The 18,159-nt window shown below is 45.3% G+C and overlaps 1 protein-coding gene and 1 long non-coding RNA gene across 5 annotated transcripts in view; one reads left to right on the top strand and one right to left on the bottom strand.

The window, feature by feature from the left end:
• LOC147030178 (uncharacterized) overlaps positions 1-18,159 on the bottom strand; it is a 196,777-nt gene that overhangs the window by 163,605 nt on the left and 15,013 nt on the right. For 3 of the 4 annotated variants that reach the window (XM_085873972.1, XM_085873973.1, XM_085873974.1), the window contains one exon: positions 9,541-9,765. The gene's annotated coding sequence lies outside the window, so the exon portion shown is untranslated. Of the gene's footprint in view, positions 1-3,884; positions 4,211-9,540; positions 9,766-18,159 lie in introns of those variants that run through there. The other variant, XM_085873971.1, reaches the window with a different exon arrangement.
• Positions 4,015-17,532, top strand: LOC147030179 (uncharacterized). The gene is made up of 3 exons (XR_015056248.1): positions 4,015-4,154; positions 4,707-5,079; positions 12,653-17,532. It is a non-coding gene; the product is annotated as an uncharacterized LOC147030179 (long non-coding RNA).

Genomic DNA, 18,159 nt, shown 5'->3' with positions numbered 1-18,159 from the left:
TGTTGAGACCTTTCATGGGAAAACTGTATAGTGGGAGTAACTTTGAACCTCATATCAAAGTTATGCTTTACATCATGTTTGTTATACCAAATAAACATTGATATAGCAGTTAATGCCAAATTCACAAAATTTCTGCAAATTAACACAAGATGAGAGTTAATTAATAATAAAGCTGGGGACAAAAACAACCAATTCTATAACTGTGGCTACACCCCAAGGTGCACAATCATTCAATCAGAGCTTAATCAAGAATTATTAGATTTGGCATTCTTTAATTTGTTCGGTGTAAGCTTAGCAGACCTAATGTTGGAGATCAACCCTTTATCCCTTCATCGAGTCAAGATTTGGACTTGGCTTTCCAGGACTTGACCACGTCATTGTCATGCCCCAAAGCAACTTACATAGGTATAAAGTTCTGTACATGACAAAGTTAATACACACACACACACACACACACACACACACACACACACACACACACACACACACACACACACACACACACACACACACACACACACACACACACACACCTATATATTGAGTCCACTGCAGGACGAATGCTTCCCTAAACTCACGTTGGGGATGTTGGTACACTCACCACACTTAGCAATTAGCAAGTGCACATTGGTGAGAATGTCATGGCAGAATTTGTAATTTGGTCATTGTGCCGGCAATAACTTGCCTGTCCTCACAGTGGGATCTTTGAGATTGACCAACATCTCGTGCTGGCAAACGCTTCCTCTGGTTTAACGTTTTTCCGAGGGACAGCGCACACATTGAAGCCTTACCCTATATGCGAAACACCAGGGTGTCAGTTTATAACTGAGTGGGGATTCAAACTCAGGCTAAACAGCTCAAAAGCATTTACAGGGTGTTTCAAAAGTAAGTGTCCTAAACAAAATACCTGTTTCAATTATTTGTAAATTTTAAAATGAAAATGTCTGCTTCTTCACTCGCAAGTATCATCGACTCGTTCAAGTGAGATACCCACAAAGTGTTTGTTGGATGTGACAAGAAATACTTTTGTCTGAAAGACATAACTTTTTACACAAGAGGTGTGATAAGTTTCCACTGCAGTTTCTTTTGAAACACCCTGTACCGCTCGGCAGACCAGGATTAAGGCTATGAGGGACCTCAGGCTAATGGGAGGGAAGGGCCGAAGTAGATACTACATATTGCATTAAAAAATTCGGAAATTCATCAAACTAATTTATTGAAACTAAAATTTCCAAAACTCCAAAAAGCCGATCAACAGATCTGCACCATAAAGATGGTGAAGGTGATTTGCCCATTCTCCCTCCCTTTTCATTTTTCTCCACATTCATTTTGTTAATCTTCAAATAAAGTGCAGACACCTCCAATGAGTATGATCACACTGAAGGGGTTTTTAAGCCGAAATAGTTTTCTTTCTCACTTCAGCTGTGGAAAACTCATGAATGATGTCACAATCCAAAGACCGAACAATTTCACCGTCAATACTCAAGAGGGATAAAGCAACAAGATGCTCATGAATCATGGTGGATCAGAGCACATATTAACCCTTCTTCGAAGAGAGAAGGAAAGTTATCTGCTCCAGTGACAGATCATCAGGTGACTTATACAGTGGCAATGCAGTTTCAACATTTGGGAAACATTCCGTCATGTTCGATTCAATGATAACACGGTACATCCAAACAGAGTTACTTTCATCGTCCTTTTTCTCAACATCTGATAAGGATGTGTGTGACATTAACAAATTGCTGAAATTTGAGGGCCGAAGAGATACGAGTGCCAAAGGCTATGTGTAGCCTTATTAGCCTGTGGGTTAACGCAGCCCTGCCTCTGGGCTATCCTACCAGCCAACATTCATACACATTACTGCACAAGGATTTTGACAAAAAGTTTTTTTTTTAAATTGACAAGCATTCTGGCTATACGATTCTGATTCTGATGTACCGTGTATACTCTGTTACATAGTGCCGGTGCTGCCGAAGCAGTTTCTTGGCAAGGGTTATGCTGCGCGGTTTGCCATTGCCTTCTCAGCAATAGTTATGGCAGGAATTAGTAATTTGTTCATGGTGCCGGTGATAGCTCGCCTACTCTTCGTGGAGGACACCGTGGGGTCTTAAACGTCCACCGACTAATGCCAGCAGACGGGACGCCCAGTTTAACGTCCATCCGAGGGGTGGCACACACATTGATGAATCACCCTGTCAGTGAAACACCAGAATGACAGTTTATAGCTGGGTTAGGATTTGAACCCAGGCTAGACAGCTTAGAAGCGAGAGTGACAGCTAAACATTATTGTCTAAGAGGTAACCACAAAGTTTCAGTCTGACTGTTGAAAGTGCACGTTCAGATGGATTATGTTGGCCTTCAGCGACTGTAAATAATTAAAAGTGAAAAACAAAGAGGAAGAGAAAAGTTATTAATTTAAAATGTGGGAGGTGGGGGGGGGGCGGAATGAATGAAGATGATTGTATGACATGTGGCAGCGTTCAGGAAGACAAAGTTCGGGAATGAAGAATGGATGTAACATGAGAAGATTGGAATGAACAAACTATATAAGTAACTGACACTTCATTCGATGTTAATAAAGAACTTGAAAGGAGACAAGGGAAATGCTATATTTCAGTAAGTAGAGGGCAAAGGCATGCTCCATGTCGTTATACCCTCCAAAAGTAAACATCACCACGTCCTTTCGCTAATATCAGGACTCTGATGTCACACAAAACTTTTAACTTTCCGGAAAGTTTAGAAAACCTTTAACTTTGGAAAACTATTTAAAAATAATCACGGTTGAAGGAATTTTTGTTTCTAAACATACGTTTAAATGCTAAGATCGAGCAGCCAAATGCAAATCACACCAGTCAACAACTACTATATATATATATATATATATATATATATATATATATATATATATATATATATATATATATATATATATATATATATATATCCCTCCATTTAGGACCATACTCTGTGCAGAGCATTGGTGCCGCCGAAGCAGTCTCCTTGGCTATTGGGAACAATCCTGGACGGGTCACCACTCCGACACAGTATACCAGCATGCTGGCACTCATTTTGCCGACCTCGGAAGGATGACAGGCAGAGTCAACCCCACCTGGTGTTAATTCAACAGCTGAGCGGGATTTGAACTCAGGACCCTAGGATCCCAAGCCCACTACCTTAACCATTAAGCCAACACCAGGCATATATATATATATATATATATATATATATATATATATATATATATATATATATATATATATATATATATATATATATATATATATATATATATATATATATATATATATATATATATATATATATATATATATATATATATATATATATATATGCCTCAACAGTGCTCGTTTCATCATCGGCCTTTGCAGAAGGCAAACCTTAATTTTGCTTGGGCTCGATTTGGAGCGGTGTATGATCACTCATTCCATCACTGTGTCAGTAAGTTAACTGAAGTAAACATATGAGAGTGAGTGAGTGACATTAACAATATTCGGCCTGATGACGTATCGTTCGCTGGATGAAGCTTGAATCAACCCCACATATCGAATCGACCAATGGGATCAAGCGAAGCGAGTCCAGCCAGAGAAATCGAGTCGTTGCTGTTGCCGTGACGACGACAATGTGAAAATCGCGTCACACCTTGAGAATAAATAAAAACGCACAATTGACGACGGTCACATGCAAGAACAATTCCCATAATTAGAAACGAGCTTAGTGGGAAATATAAGGAAAGCGATCGGGAGATCGTGTCACGGAACATTTAAATCGCAAATCGTTTCGAATTGCGCGCCTCAGGCGCTCACAGAGCTCGGCACGCGCGTCAAGCACGAGCTTGGGAGGCACAGGAAACGAACTCCACAAACCGTGGGTCACGCGGGAAAGCGCGGGATCGAGCCTCTTCAGAGCCGACTCGTCGCGCGGTAGGATCGCGTCACGCTGCGCGTCCTCCTCATCATCATCTCCTCTCGGCGCCCCACAGGCTCTGTTGCTGATGCTCGACCAGCGCAATTGAGACTCCTCGACCTCAACCGGGTTCGATCAGGCGTTTGCTGTTCGCTGTGTCCCTCAGTTCGGCGAGAGGAGCGAGTGCAGCGGCAGCCACACCCAGGCACGAAAAAGAACAAATCCCGCGAGTGAGTCTCTGAGTCTGCCCCTCCTGTTCCAGCTTCTCATCCTAATGATCCCCATCTCCCATTTCCCCCACCCATTCCCGCCTCCTTCCTTCCTGTCCCCTCGGTAGCTCGCGCCCACAAATCCCCTGGCACTCCCCTCGCTCTTTTTTCCCGCACCGTTCGAGCCCCAGTTATCACGACGACATGTTTTGCCCTCAGGGCGCTGAGGCGCACGTGCTGTGTGCGTGCGGGGCTCTCCGGGCATCGGGCGTTTCGTGCCTTGTGAAGTGTGAAAACGGTGTGCATATTAAACACAAATATTCCGTTTGCTTATCAACGAAACAGTTCATGGAGCTGTGATTTAAAACAAAACAAAACAATAATAATTATTAAAAAAAATCGATGGCACCAGGGAAAGTTTACCTCTGTTGGGATGAGTGGGAGAGGGAAGAGGGGAGAACTTCTTTTTTTCAAAATACATAGTCCTGTTACAACAGTTTTTAAATTTTCTACTTCTGTGTTGCATCATGGACTTGTTGATCTACAGTTGAATTTCTCACTCCATCCCATCAGATATTCTACAAGCCCTCAAACGAACCATCCTATGGCCTTGAGGGGTTGAGTTGTGAGGTTTCCAACAGAAGATTCTTCACCTGATCCAGGTCCACCTTCACACCTTCAGAGGTGTGGGTTTGCAGGTTTATAACCACGGTCCTGATCATACAGCATGCAGGCCAGATGCCACATAGTGAGCTGTGCGATCGAGATGAATGTCCTCGCTCAGACGAGTGAGCGAGGAAATACTCGGTGTGTGTCTAATTAATGGACGTGCTCAGAAGGATTGTACCAATGCAATCCCAAAGCTTCTGCTTCTTGTACGTGTATGGATCACAAGTTAATACTTGTCTGAAGGATATAACACGCACATCTCATCCAATGGCAGAAGGTGACCAAATAAAAAAAATATGAAAAGCAAGCCACTACTACTATAAGTGCTCCTTATATATATATATATATACTGTATTTCAAAAGAAAGATGATTTAACCACAGGGTGACCTGAAATTATCTGTCTGCATTATTATACGGGGCTGGAAGGGTGGCCTCGAGGTACGCGTGCACACGTCTGAGCCGTCTAGCCTGGGTTTGCATCTCTGGCCCTCGGCACAGCTGGAAACTGTCATCCTGGTGTTTTGCAGTCAGTGAAGAGCCATCGATGTGTGCGCTGTTCCTGGGATGGATGTTAAAATGGGCATCCTGTCTGCCGACGTTAGTTGATGTGTGTTAAAGATACCACGGCGTCCTTCACAAAAAAGGAGACGAGCTGTCTCCGGCACGCTCAACAAATTACAAATTACTTGCTGCTCTCACCTACAGGATGCACTGCATTCGTCCCTCAGCCAATTATGCGACCTGCTGTCATGAGCTGCATATTAAAGATCACTCTTCTGCATTACCTTATTTTATTTTTTTGCAATACAATGTCAAGGCTCATATAGGAGCAAACACACAGGGCATATAACAAGGGGAGCAGGAGACAAGAGGGGTGGGAGAGGGAAGCACAATATAGTGGTGAATAGACACATGAGGAGAATCGTGGAAGGGAAAAGGATGGGGTGGGTACACAGGGTAAATAAGATGGACACTACAGGGACTTTCAGGAAGGAAAGCAGGGAATTTGAAGAAGCTGTGTTTGGGGTGGATCAACGGGGCTAGAAACGATCATGGTTTTGGATGGGGAAAGATAAGAGATGGTGGTGAACAGCTATTTTGAAGACCTGGAAGGAAGAGTGGGATTAAAGAGAGTGTGGGAGTTTGTTCCAAAAGTGGGGGAAAAGAAGACTGAAAGAATGAAGGGAAGCAGTGATTCTTGATTTTGGTAGTTTAACAAGAAGGGGGTTGCTGGCGGACCTTGAGCGCACTGCGGATATATGGGCAGGACAGATAGCAGAAGGGGTGGGGGGGAGGCTTGAGAGGAGACGGTAGAAGACAAAGACTACCGACCTATCTGCGGTGAGAGAGTGAGAGACCCAAAGACTCATCCTCATCGCGGCAGATACCAATGATCCTAAATGCCTTGTTTTCCACAGCCTGAAGCCGATAAAGGTGAGAGGCAGGAGCACCAGCTCAGAGGGGAGAGCAGTTCTCTACCAGGCTGCAGATGAAAGATTTGTACATGGTCAGGAGTTCAGGTGTGCCAAGGAAGGACTTTGCACGATGGAGGATGCCCAATCGGTGACTGGCTTTGGAGACCAGCTTGGAGATGTGGCTTTCCCAGGAAAGATCATGGCAGATAGTGAGGCCCAGAAGCTTGAAAGAAAGGACTTCTTCCAGAGGAATGTTGAGAAAGTAGATGGAGGGGGGGGGGGGGTTCTAAACGGTCCTTTCGGAGAGACATAGTGAGAGTGTGAGATTTGTCCAGATTGAAAGACATGTTCCACGTGTTTGACCAGTTTGTGATTTTACCCAGATCTGCAGTGAGCGAAGAAGCTGCTGCTTGCCGGTCTGAGGGATGACGGATGGTACGGCAGTGGGTGCAGTCATCAGCAAAGAGATAAAGAGGATTTTCCAGAGAGTTGGAGAGATCACTGTTGAAAATTAGAAAAAGCACTGGTCCCAGAACACTCCCTTCAGGAACTCCAGCCTGGACAGAAAGAGGGGATGAGACAATTCCATTAAGGGCCACACATTGACTGTGACAGAAGAGGAAGTCTGTGAACCCAGAGTGGAGATTGCCTTGGATACCATAGGAAGAGAGTTTTGTGAGCAGGGCGGGTTGCCAGAGCATATCGAAAGCATGCGACATGTCTATTGAGATGGCTCTGATTTCATGTCTGGCATTGAGGATCTCCATCCATTGTTGGGAAAGCAGGAGCAGCAAGTCCATGGTAGAGTGACCTGGTATGAATCCAAATTGATGATTGGAAATCAGGTCATTGGAGAAGAGGAAGGATTTAAATCGGAAACGATGATGGATTCCATGATCTTGTTGATTATTGGGAGAAGGCTGATTGGTCTGTAGTTGCAAGGATCTGTTTTTGCACCCTTTTTATGCAGAGCGGTAATGTTAGCTCATTTTCAAGCAGAAGGTAGATGACCTTGAGCAAATGAGAGGGTGAATAGAACAGGGAGAGGGTGAGCAAGAGCAGCAGAGCAGGTTTTTAGAACACATGGGCTGATGCCAGCTGCAGCGGTTGCAGAATCAGTCGAGGTTTGACAGAAAGCTCTCCACCTTGTTGGGAGAAAATGACACAGAGTCCAGGAACAGCTGGGTGTGACTGAGTAAGGTGGAAACAGAAAGCTATGGGTTTGGAGCACAAGATTTAGAAGCAAACACAGACTTAAGGCATTCAGCCTTTTCACGTGCAGTCAGCTGTGCAGCCATTTGAGGTAAGGGAGGGGATGGAGGGGGAACATACACCAGAAACAAACTTAACTGGATACCACCAGGATTTAGAGGAGGAAGACAGGTTTGAGAATTCAGACTTGAGATTGGAAAGATGTTGTTTTCTGGCTCTCCTCAGGGTAGACAAACACTTGTTCCTGAGGGCAGACACACACTTGTTCCGAGCTTTATGGAAGGAACTGAGATTGCCTTCAGTTGGATTTGCCTTCCACGAGGTGAAGGCAAGTTGTTTCAGGATAACTGCATCGTCACATGCTTCAGTGTACCATGGGTGAGGGGATGAGTATGACAACCGAAGACGAGATTGGATAAATCTGTGCATGAGAGAGTACAAGTTTCCATGAAAGAATTCCCAGGATGAGTTGATGTTGGAGAAAGTAGCGATGGGAGACCAGTCTAGAAGTTTGATGCTGCTTGAAGACCCTGCCAGTCAGCCTGCGTGGAATGCCAGGCTCGACAACGCTGAGGTGGTTCTCTAATAACAGCCAGAGAGATGTTTACTTTGACAAGCATGTGGTCAGATGAACTGATTGGAGCAGAGGAAGAACAGCAGACTTTTCATGGGAAATTGGTCAAAATCAGATCCCGAAGAGATGGCGTACCATTGGTTGAGATCGTGGTCGGGAAGTTGACAGATTGTGTCAGTCCCAATGAGTCGCAGAAGTCTTTTGCTGAAGAGCCATGTCAGTTGAGGGAGGTACCCACACCCAGCCAACTGGCATGATGGCAATTGGAGTCATCACATATGAGGAAGAGAGTTGGGATGAGAGGATAGAAGTTGGTCCATGTTTTCGGCGAGCAAGGTGTAAATGGAGTCATCACTGTTTGGTGGATGGCACAACACACACATAAACATGAGGTGTGAGTCGAGGGGAAGCTGCAACCAGAGGTATTCCTGAAGGTTTGGGGGAGTGAGGGCAGTGCATGGAGAGTGGGGAATAGAGTTTTTGATGAAGAGAGCAACACCAACACTAGTACGAGGCTCAGTTCTGTCACACCGAAGGAGGGAGTAACCAGGGAGAGCTCTTGAAGGAGGAAAGTTTCTGTTAAACAGATTATGTGTGGTTTGTCAGTGGCAACTTGTATGGAAAGATTTGTCATGTTTGAGTGAAGGCCCTGGATGTTTGAGGTCCACACTGTTAAGGAAGATGGAGGGAGGAGTCTTTGGGTGCAGGTTAAGGGAGGGGTAGGTAGGGAGAGATGTTGATAGTGTGTGGGGGATTACATAAGAGCTCAGGGAGAGGACCGGATGAGGAAGAGAAAAGGCTTGGTGGTAATGGGGTGAGGTACTGTGGGGAGTAATAAGAGAGGGGACAGAGGGAACTCGAAGGTTGGAGGAGGTGGAGGAATTAGTTGGAAAAGAGAGGGCAGGGGAAGGAGGCAGCTTTATGGATGTGAGGGGGGAACTTTGAGAAGGGGGAGTGAGGAGGAAGATTGGAGGGAGAAGGGTGAGGGGACAGTTGAGGGAAAAGGGTGAGAGGGGACTTTTTGAGAAAGGTGAGAGGGAAGCTTGGAAGGGGAAGAGTGTGAAGGTTGCTTTGAGAGGGAGGGGTGAGAGGGAAGCTTTTAGAGGGAGGGGAGACGATGAGAGCAGGCACGGCCAAGGGGCAGGAGGGCGATGGGAGAGGTGGGGAGAGGGGAAGGATGAGACTTGGTGGTGGTGTGGTGAAGAAGGGAGCAGGCAGGGGGGAGGTACAATATTTGAGGGGTTGGGAAGAGGGGGAGGTGTGAGAGAAAAGAAAGAGCACGTTTGAAATGTTGAATGTACTTATTGAGAGAGTGAGATATCTGTTAGGTTAGAATGGAGCCCACAGATGTTATAACACGACACAGTTTGGGACGTCAGAGAAGGAGCTGATACTAAAGCAGAAGACAGTGAAGAAGCATGAGGACTGGAGGTAAAATGAGGGGAAAGATGGGAGGGGTAAGGAGGAGGTGTGAGGGGTGAGGAGGAGGTATATGTAAGGAGGTGAGGTGAATTTGGAGTAAATGAGCAAACTTACCACGGACCACCAATCAAAAAAGCCTGGTGTTGGTTTAACTGTGAAGGTGGCTGACTTAATATCTTAGGGTCTTGAGTTCAAGCTCCTGTCTTTCGTTGAATTAACACCAGGTTGGTTGACAGCCTGTCATCCTTCCAAGGTCGGTAAAACTGGTAACAGGGGCACTGCATCAGTGGCACAGCCACGCTCCCAGCAATGATGCAGCTGAGCAGTCACCAGCTGTATCTGGATAAATAAATATAAAAAAACAATCAAAACGGGAAATGTGCAAGTAGCTTGGATAGCATAAAACCTTGCCTTAACAGGTTTTATCACTTGAGGAAAAAAGGGTTAATATGAATGTTGTGAAAAACATCACTGAATGGAAGCATCAGGACACCATAAATGCAAGTGTGCTGTAAACATAAAAATATTTAATGGCATATATATATATATATATATATATATATATATATATATATATATATATATATATATATATATATATATATATATATATATATATATATATATATATATATATATATATATATATATATATATATAGATATAGTCAAGGCAGAAATAATGGTAAAAATAGAGCCAGAAAAGTTGGAAAACAAGTCATTCATAAAGAAGAAAAATATAAATGCAGAAAGACAAGAGAATAGAGGAGAGCAAAGAAAAATGTATTGTGATGTTGTATCACTTGAATATCATTGGCATACTGAATTAATTTCTTAACCACTCAGAAGGAAGACTGAACCAGGAATTCAATCCTTAAAACTTTAACCTCAAACTTTAAAAAATCTTAATGAGAGAAAACCTTAATCAAAAAGAATGATCAATCCAGAGAAAGATCTGTGCAGGCCAATAACATGGACCATCACTCGACTGAAAGATCTCCATAAGTCCTCTTTCTCCATTCATCAACTTATATCAAATGCTGTGTTCTTCTTGTCCTCCATTTCCTTCCATATACCTGACCTTGCCTTCACACTAGCAGTGCTCCTCTGTCCTCTATGCTCTTTCAAGAGCCGAAATTCCACATCGCCAAAAAAGTCTGCCATGGCCCATGTACCACCATACAAAAGGAACAGTGTGCAATGGTCATGTGGATTTCTGAAAGTTTATAACACCAATCTTGCCTGCCACTTAATGTCTTGTTTCTACAAGCACCAGCACATTACCTGTAGGCATGATGGCATCACCCCCCTCCCCCACCCCAACCCGTGGCCAGACACACACAAACACACACACACACACACACACACACACACACACACACACACACACAAACACACACACACACACACACACACACACACACACACACACACACACACACACACACACACACACAATTTAAATAGCACCGCAACATTCCTTTTCCCTTCATATTCATCATAGAATGAGGTACATGTATTGTACAACATTACATATTGATAAACAAATACAACCCGTTGCTTTGTTGACAGGGATATTAAAGGGGGAGAGAGAGAGGAGAGAGGAGAGAGAGGGGAGAGAGGGGAGAGAGGGGAGAGAGGGGAGAGAGGAAGGTGGGGTGGGGGAGAGAGAGGAGGGAGGGAAGGGATCAAGGAGGAGGGGCAGGGGAGCCAGGAGGAGTTGAGGAAGGCCGGAGAGCGAGGAAGTGGGGGGGGAGAGCGACCCCTCACCAAACATTGCTACACACTACAGGAGAGGATTGGGAGTGAGTAGGGAGGGGGAGTGGGAGGGGGCTTGAGAGAAGGTAGCCATGAGGGGAGGGATTCTTGACTTGTATTTGGTAGTTGGACTTGTGGAGAAGAGGGAGGGATGTAGTACCAGATTGAACAAAATGGGGTACATTAATACAGCATGTGGGGACCACCGGGAGATGTCCATGGGGGTGGTGAGGGGAGGGGTTTTGGGAGGAGGTAAGCGTAAGGGTAAAAGAAGGCAGAGTAACGGGAAGGGAAGTCAGTGTAAGGGGAAGGAAAGGTAAGGCAGCGTGAGGTGAAGAGAATGCAGTGTGAGGAGAAGGCAAGAGAAGGCAGCGCAAGGGAATGGGAAGGCAGCGTGAGGAAGGGGAAGGGACTGCATGAGGGGAAGGGAAGGTGGCGTGTGAGCTGGGGAAGAGAAAGCAGTATGAGGGAAGGGGAAAGGACAGCAGCATGAGAGGAAGGGAAGGAGGTGTCTGGGACGGGGGAGGAGAAGGCAGCAAGAGAGTGTAAGGGAAGGTGGCATGTGGGGAGGAGGAGGGAAGGCAGCATAAGGGGAGGGGAAGGGAATGTTGATAAAATGCGTCCAAGCAGCAACGTTTTCTTATTAACTACTGTGTTCTATATAAAACAGGGCAGGAGCATTTAAAACCCATGCTATCTACCTGGCAAAGGCCTGCTTGCATGCATGCGTGCTCACACATGCAACGACCATTGCACCGCTCCGCTCGGATCACTCCAAATCTGATTCGTTCATGTTACACTATCGGGAAGCAATTTTAAATTCAAAACTAATCCGTCAGTCCTTTGCAGACCCCTTAACAGAGGGGGAGGGGTGGGGGAGCAGCGGGAGGGGTCAGGGTCAGAGAAAGGGGGATTGGGGTGGCAAGGAGATGCGTGGGAGAAAGTGAGATGGTGATGAGAGAGAGAGAGAGAGAGAGAGAGAGAGAGAGAGAGAGAGAGAGAGAGAGAGAGAGAGAGAGAGAGAGAGAGAGAGAGAGAGAGAGAGAGAGAGAGAGAGAGAGAGAGAGAGAGAGAGAGAGAGAGAGAGAGAGAGAGAGAGAGAGAGAGAGAGAGAGAGAGAGAGAGAGAGACACGGACGGACGGACGGACGTAGAGACGTGGAGGGGGAGAGGAGGTGGGATTCAAGCAGATGTTACGTCCAGTTTAACGTTCATCCAAAAGACGGCACACACATTGATGAATCACTGTACCTGGGAAACACCAGGATGACAGTGTATAGCTGGGTCACGATTCAAACCCAGGCTAGACAGCTTAGAGCGAGCATACGTATCTCTCGGCTATCCTGCCATGATGTGGCAATTCATTGCTTTTTTAACAACTGAAAACCTTTTTACTCATTTTAATCATCAAATTTGATTTGCCTTCCTCACTCTGTACATGTTTCCACTGCTGCGGTATCGCAATCGAAGTTGAAGAGCGTTCACCTAGTGACAAGCACTCAAGCAAGCACTCCAACATGAACAAAATGGTTGAATAAACTTTTTAAAACGAAACGTTAAATTTTTTTTATATGTATCTATCTATGCCAAAGTGACGGGTTATATCATGAAAGAAGATTGTACAAAAAGGGGAAATGTGCTGTAAAATAAAATTGCGCATTTTCAGCGAGCTAACCACCATCTGACGCACCGCATGTCAACGTGAGGCAAAACGCAGGTTAATAGCCCCGAAACTTTGTTCAAGTCGATCAATATACAGTATTCAGTAACAGAGCGAATGTTGTAGAGTGCCCGCCAGGGGGCTTAAACACTCATGTATACATTCCAATGATATGGTTCATAAGAAATGGCTGGCTTGGCAAGCAATTAGTAATTGCCAATTGGTGATATAAACACCATGCACGAGGAGATGCCCAAGCAATGTCTGAATTGGACAAATGAACTTTTTTTTTTAGCAAACGGAACTACTGCTGAGGTCAATGAAGAAGTCTACATTTTGAAATTCAGCTGAGATTAAGAGATGCTAGAGGTTATGGCATTTGCCAAAATTAAATAAAGCCACAAATGCTGGCATCTCTAGGTGTTTATAAGCATTGCAATGTATCCAGCGATCCGTAAGTATGATGATCAGGCAATCGATGATATAGGTGAGGTTAGTGTAAAAACAGATATTGTAAAGAAATTGTTGCAGCCTGTTCCAAATCAAGGCATTGTTGAGCAGGCCAAAAAATGGTGGCTTAAAACTCCAGCGAGCTGACAGAGGGATGACCAAGATGGCACACTGCCTTCTTCGTAAGGCTTATTTTGGTTTTTTGTGATAAGCACCCCCTAAATTATCTTCAAATTGGGTTTTTATATTAACCCAAACATCCAATTTTCATTCATACACAACCTTGGAGTTCTCTTAGTTTGCTTGCAAAATTTCAGGCCACTAGGTTTCATGGTTTTGGAGTTATGGAGGAGACACACTGACACACACATACTGACATTTATTAGTACATGTATGCAATAAGACAATCGATCAAACACTCACATCCTACTTTAATGGAGTTATTATATTTAATGGCAATAATATTGCCATGGACTTGGGGTTCGGAGATTACCATGAGGGGAAGCCCTCGGGTTCCTCTTGAACGCCCTGTAGGCCGATGTGCCAAGGATAATTCTGCGGCCCGGCGTGTTGCTAAGCAACCACAAACGTCAACTCGTCAACTACAACAGGGATCCCCATATGACACTGTTTACCTTTTTTTGTTTCTTTTTTTTATGTTGAAGGCTACAGGCACGGACTGAATAGTCTTCATCGAAGCCAAGCCTTAAATAAAAGAACTGCATGAATAGAAAAGTAAGAAAAGAGGGAATAGTCTAAGAGTAAAAGAGAGAGAGAATGTAAAGTGAGGAGGGAAAATGAGTGAGCAAGAAAAATGTATGATGAAAAGTATATGATGTTTGATTGCAAGAAAGAGAGATTAAAGCTAGCCCGGAAGCTATAGTTTGAGTGAAACAGAAAGTAAGACCAGCAATCCAGACACGGAGAGTGTAAGATGGTTCTGGGCACCACTTTAATGCTCCTAAGTCAGAATGGTAGTACTACCCTGGGCAGTTGCTGTCGACAATCTACTACCTAAAACCTGAGGAGATGACTTGATCACTTGATCAATCGAGGTCCATGCCCTGAACGTGCACTCGGACTACTGCCGAGCGAAACAGTGAGTGTGCACTGGCTAACACGAGAGCAAATTACATGTGGTAAAACTTCCCGTCAAACAATAATGCAGAATGTGCTGGACCAGTAGAGGAAAGGCCACTATGAGCAGGTTGAACTGAAAAAAAACACAAGGGTTTATATATAAAGAGCGCAAAGTGAAGCATGTGGGAATGTAAAGACAAGGGGTTTATTTACAGGGGTATTCATACAGCAGGGACATACAGTCATTGTGTGGAGTAGCAAAAGACATACAGTGATACAGATTCATGCAACAAAGGGACAAAGAGCAGAGCTAACCCGACATACTTATCTTACAGTCTTACTGAGATTAACATGACAGGCACCATCAGAATTACTCCGTGGAAAGGTAGATCAGCAAGAGAGATAAGAAAAGCTGAGGCGTTGGTGACCTCTGGCTTATCCAGCATGTACACGCGGACACGTTCTAGTCCAAATGCAAGGAAGGTAAACATGGGGGGTAATGAAGAGTAAAGGGAAATGTCCAGATTCATGATGAAGAGGTGTGAGTGGGGTGCGGTGTCAGTGCTTAGAGTGAGAAAGACAGAGTGCGAGTCAGTGGGTGCTCTAAAAAGAATGGTTGTTCAGACTTTGCCCACACTGATGTCTACTGTGGATGCTCAATGAGCTGAGTCGGAAAAAGAGAGAAAGATTGCATCAGAATTAGACCTGCCTACCATGTGTGGTTATCGACTTCGTCTCTCGCCCAATACTGCGCTCGAACCGGATGGCGCTCAGTCTGCTCGCTTTGTCAGCATTCCATTCTGTTCCTTTCAGCAGCAAGTACCAACGAAGCTTGAAGCAATCACTCCATCCAGCAACAACCCAACAACCAGCACACAAGCTGCTTTCCAGCGACCACCTCTGCCATTTAGGGATTTCAGGAGGGGTGAAGTTTAGTGGGGGATAAAGGGTGAATCCCCGCCTCTTGCACGTGTGGTTCCCGAGAGCACGGCTCAAGTGCCACCCTCTTTCCTCTGAGCATGGCGTGTCCATTGGTCCAGACGAGATGTACTTGCACATAAGCTTGCCGGTCTGAGGGATGACGGATGGTACGGCAGTACCAAACGTGTCTTGCACATAAGCTTCCGATTCAACATGGGGCCGACATGTAATGGTCCCCATCTGTCACTCAAACACCCAGGAAGTGAGCGGATGGCTTTCTGCATTGCAGGGTTGACCCTGCAAGTAGTGTCAAAAGAGAGGGTTTGTTGCAGTAATGTCTACCATTTCTCAAAGTCGCAATATTTGCTCACGCTCATTCATATTTCTCCTTTTCAAACTGGTAGACATTACATCGCCATAACACTCCCCTTTTACACTACTCCCCCTGCCAGGGGCTGGGCTTTGCCCCCCTTTCATATGATCATTTCTTTAATCAAATTGAGTAGTCATAATAAGAGTATGTTTTATTTTCAGGAAGAACTTAATTTATTCATCAATTAAAAATAATGCAGTTAAGTCCGTTAAAACCCCCACCCCCATTTTTTTTAATACTTATATTTAAACCCATAAGGTAACGTATTGTTACGGCTGTGGAAATTCGCATTACACCATAAAGGGCCCTCAGGTGAGATATCTCCATAGGTACATGTGTAGTTAGCCCAAACCCGTTGTATAGAGGGAATTTATGTGATCCATCCGGGCTGCGACACTTTGAGTTAGTCGTTTTTCTTTTTCTATCTTTTATTTCAAACAAACAGCATCTCAACAACCACGCCATCCCCATCACAGCGCCAACCACACTACAACTACGCCACCTCCACCATCTACGCTACCACATCTTCGCCACTACGTCCGCGTCCGAACGGCAAACAAAGGCGCCAAGGAAGGAACTGCGAGGATGCGCGGGTTTCCCCGCCTGTTTCTCCCACCTGATCTTCACTGCGCTTTGGAGTGGAGGAGGGGTGATGCAGGTCAATGGTCAAAGGTCAAAGGTCATGTGAGGGAGGGGTGTCATTTTGGGGGAATAATTCTCTGGCCCAGAGCCAAAAACTGACTCCCCCGGCCCCCGCACGGGGTGGGGTGGAGGGAGAGCGTGAGGGAACGCCCTTTTCGGGAACCCTCTCGAAGGAAGGTGGAGCCGAGAACAGGGCGGGGCGAAGGGCGGAGCCCCACACTATAAAAGACGGATACGGGTGGGGCGCTGGGGCTCCTCTTCCTCTTCCTCTTCGTCTTCTTTTCGTCTTGGCTGGTGGTCTGGTCTGGTCTTCAGTTGGTCTTCAGTTGGTCGAGTTGGTACGAGAGTCTGGTTCTCGAGGGAAGAGGTCCTGCGCCCGCGGCTTGGCGAGCGGCCCTGTCACGAAGGCACGGACAGGAGACGCGGAAGCACCCGTTGTGAGGTGGACCTGCGCGTCCGGACGGGGAGTGCCGGAGAGGGTTCGCCGGCCGCGAGAGAGGTCGGGGCCAGGCGCGACCACGCTGACGGTCGTGGGAGAGGGACTCACCAGCCATAAAAGGGAAGTCACGACTTCTTTCTTTCTTTTCCTTCCTTTGCTTTTTGTATAAATGTGTGTGTTGGCGCCGTCTGTGAAGTAGAACTGCGAAAGTGTTGCCGTGTGTCAGTCCTAGTCGGTTGTAGCTCTGCATTTGCTTTTGTTGCATGACTGTTTTAACTGTTATATGTGCATTTTTGACTGTATGGCTGTATATACGTGCTTGTCTGTGTGTGTGTGTGTGTGTGTGTGAATAAAATGCTTGCTTGTTGAACTGTTCCCGCTCTGCTGCGTCCTTTCCTTTGTTTGACTCTCCATCCTGCTTCACGTAAGGGGTTCGTAGTGGGTGCAACATCCCGGTAATTAATCGGAACCGTCAAGGCCGACGATAACACCGCTCGGTTATCACTGTAGCACGGAACGGACCGCTTAAGCGGTTCGTGTCCGGAGTCGGCCTGTGGCGTGGTGCGATTGCCCGGTCGACCATTCGCGCAGGTACTTAGGTCAATCGAATTTGGCGAGCGACCCTATCCTGCGCGGGTGGGCAATTGGCACGATCGTGGTGAGGTTAAACCCCCACCCGTGACTAGCTCCCGGCGTTGTTCCGAGAGGGTCACGACGGAATTGTCCGTTCCGGTGGGAGAGGCGGCCCGCCATTCGAGTCGAGCGGCCGATCGCACGCCGGCGAGCGCGAATTCGCAACAGTATTTATTCCATCACTCATGGTATATCTTTTATCATCAATTGCTGTTAGAGCTTTCTTACTAACAGTCTGTGAGAATATTTTGTGTTTATAATTTAGAATAAGATTCATCTCTCTTTTAACATCCTTTCTCTTCCATATACATTTAAGGTAATGTTGAAAGTTCATGGTCTCTTTTAATGCACTCTTCTTTAGACCTTTAAGTTTCTCTTCACATTTGAATTCATTTAATCCTCTCATTAAGTATTTATAAGCATACGCCTTTGATCTTACACCTTCAAATTCACTTAGTATCTTTTCACCTAATCTTCTTTTTATTTATTTAATTTTTTTTTCTTCGGTATGACGGTGATGTTGACACTTCAATTTCTAGTGCGGTTATAATATAATATAATTAATAGGCTGCCGCTCAACTATTTAAATCATAACCGCACTAGAAATCGAAGTGTCAACATGACCGTCATACCGAAGAAAAAAAAAATTCAATAAATAAAAAAACCAGGGAGTCCGGAACACTGACGCTAACCATTACATTGACGTGTTTCGACTTATGAGTACCTTACAAGTAACGTGTGTCGACGTGTGTCAACAATCGCGTAACGTGCCTACATCA

Source organism: Eptatretus burgeri, chromosome 3, assembly GCF_056783735.1.
Source record: "Eptatretus burgeri isolate ZD-2024b chromosome 3, Ebu_testis_v1, whole genome shotgun sequence".
In the NCBI taxonomy this organism is placed as follows: Eukaryota; Metazoa; Chordata; class Myxini; order Myxiniformes; family Myxinidae; genus Eptatretus; species Eptatretus burgeri.
This window is presented reverse-complemented; position numbering and strand designations above follow the sequence as displayed.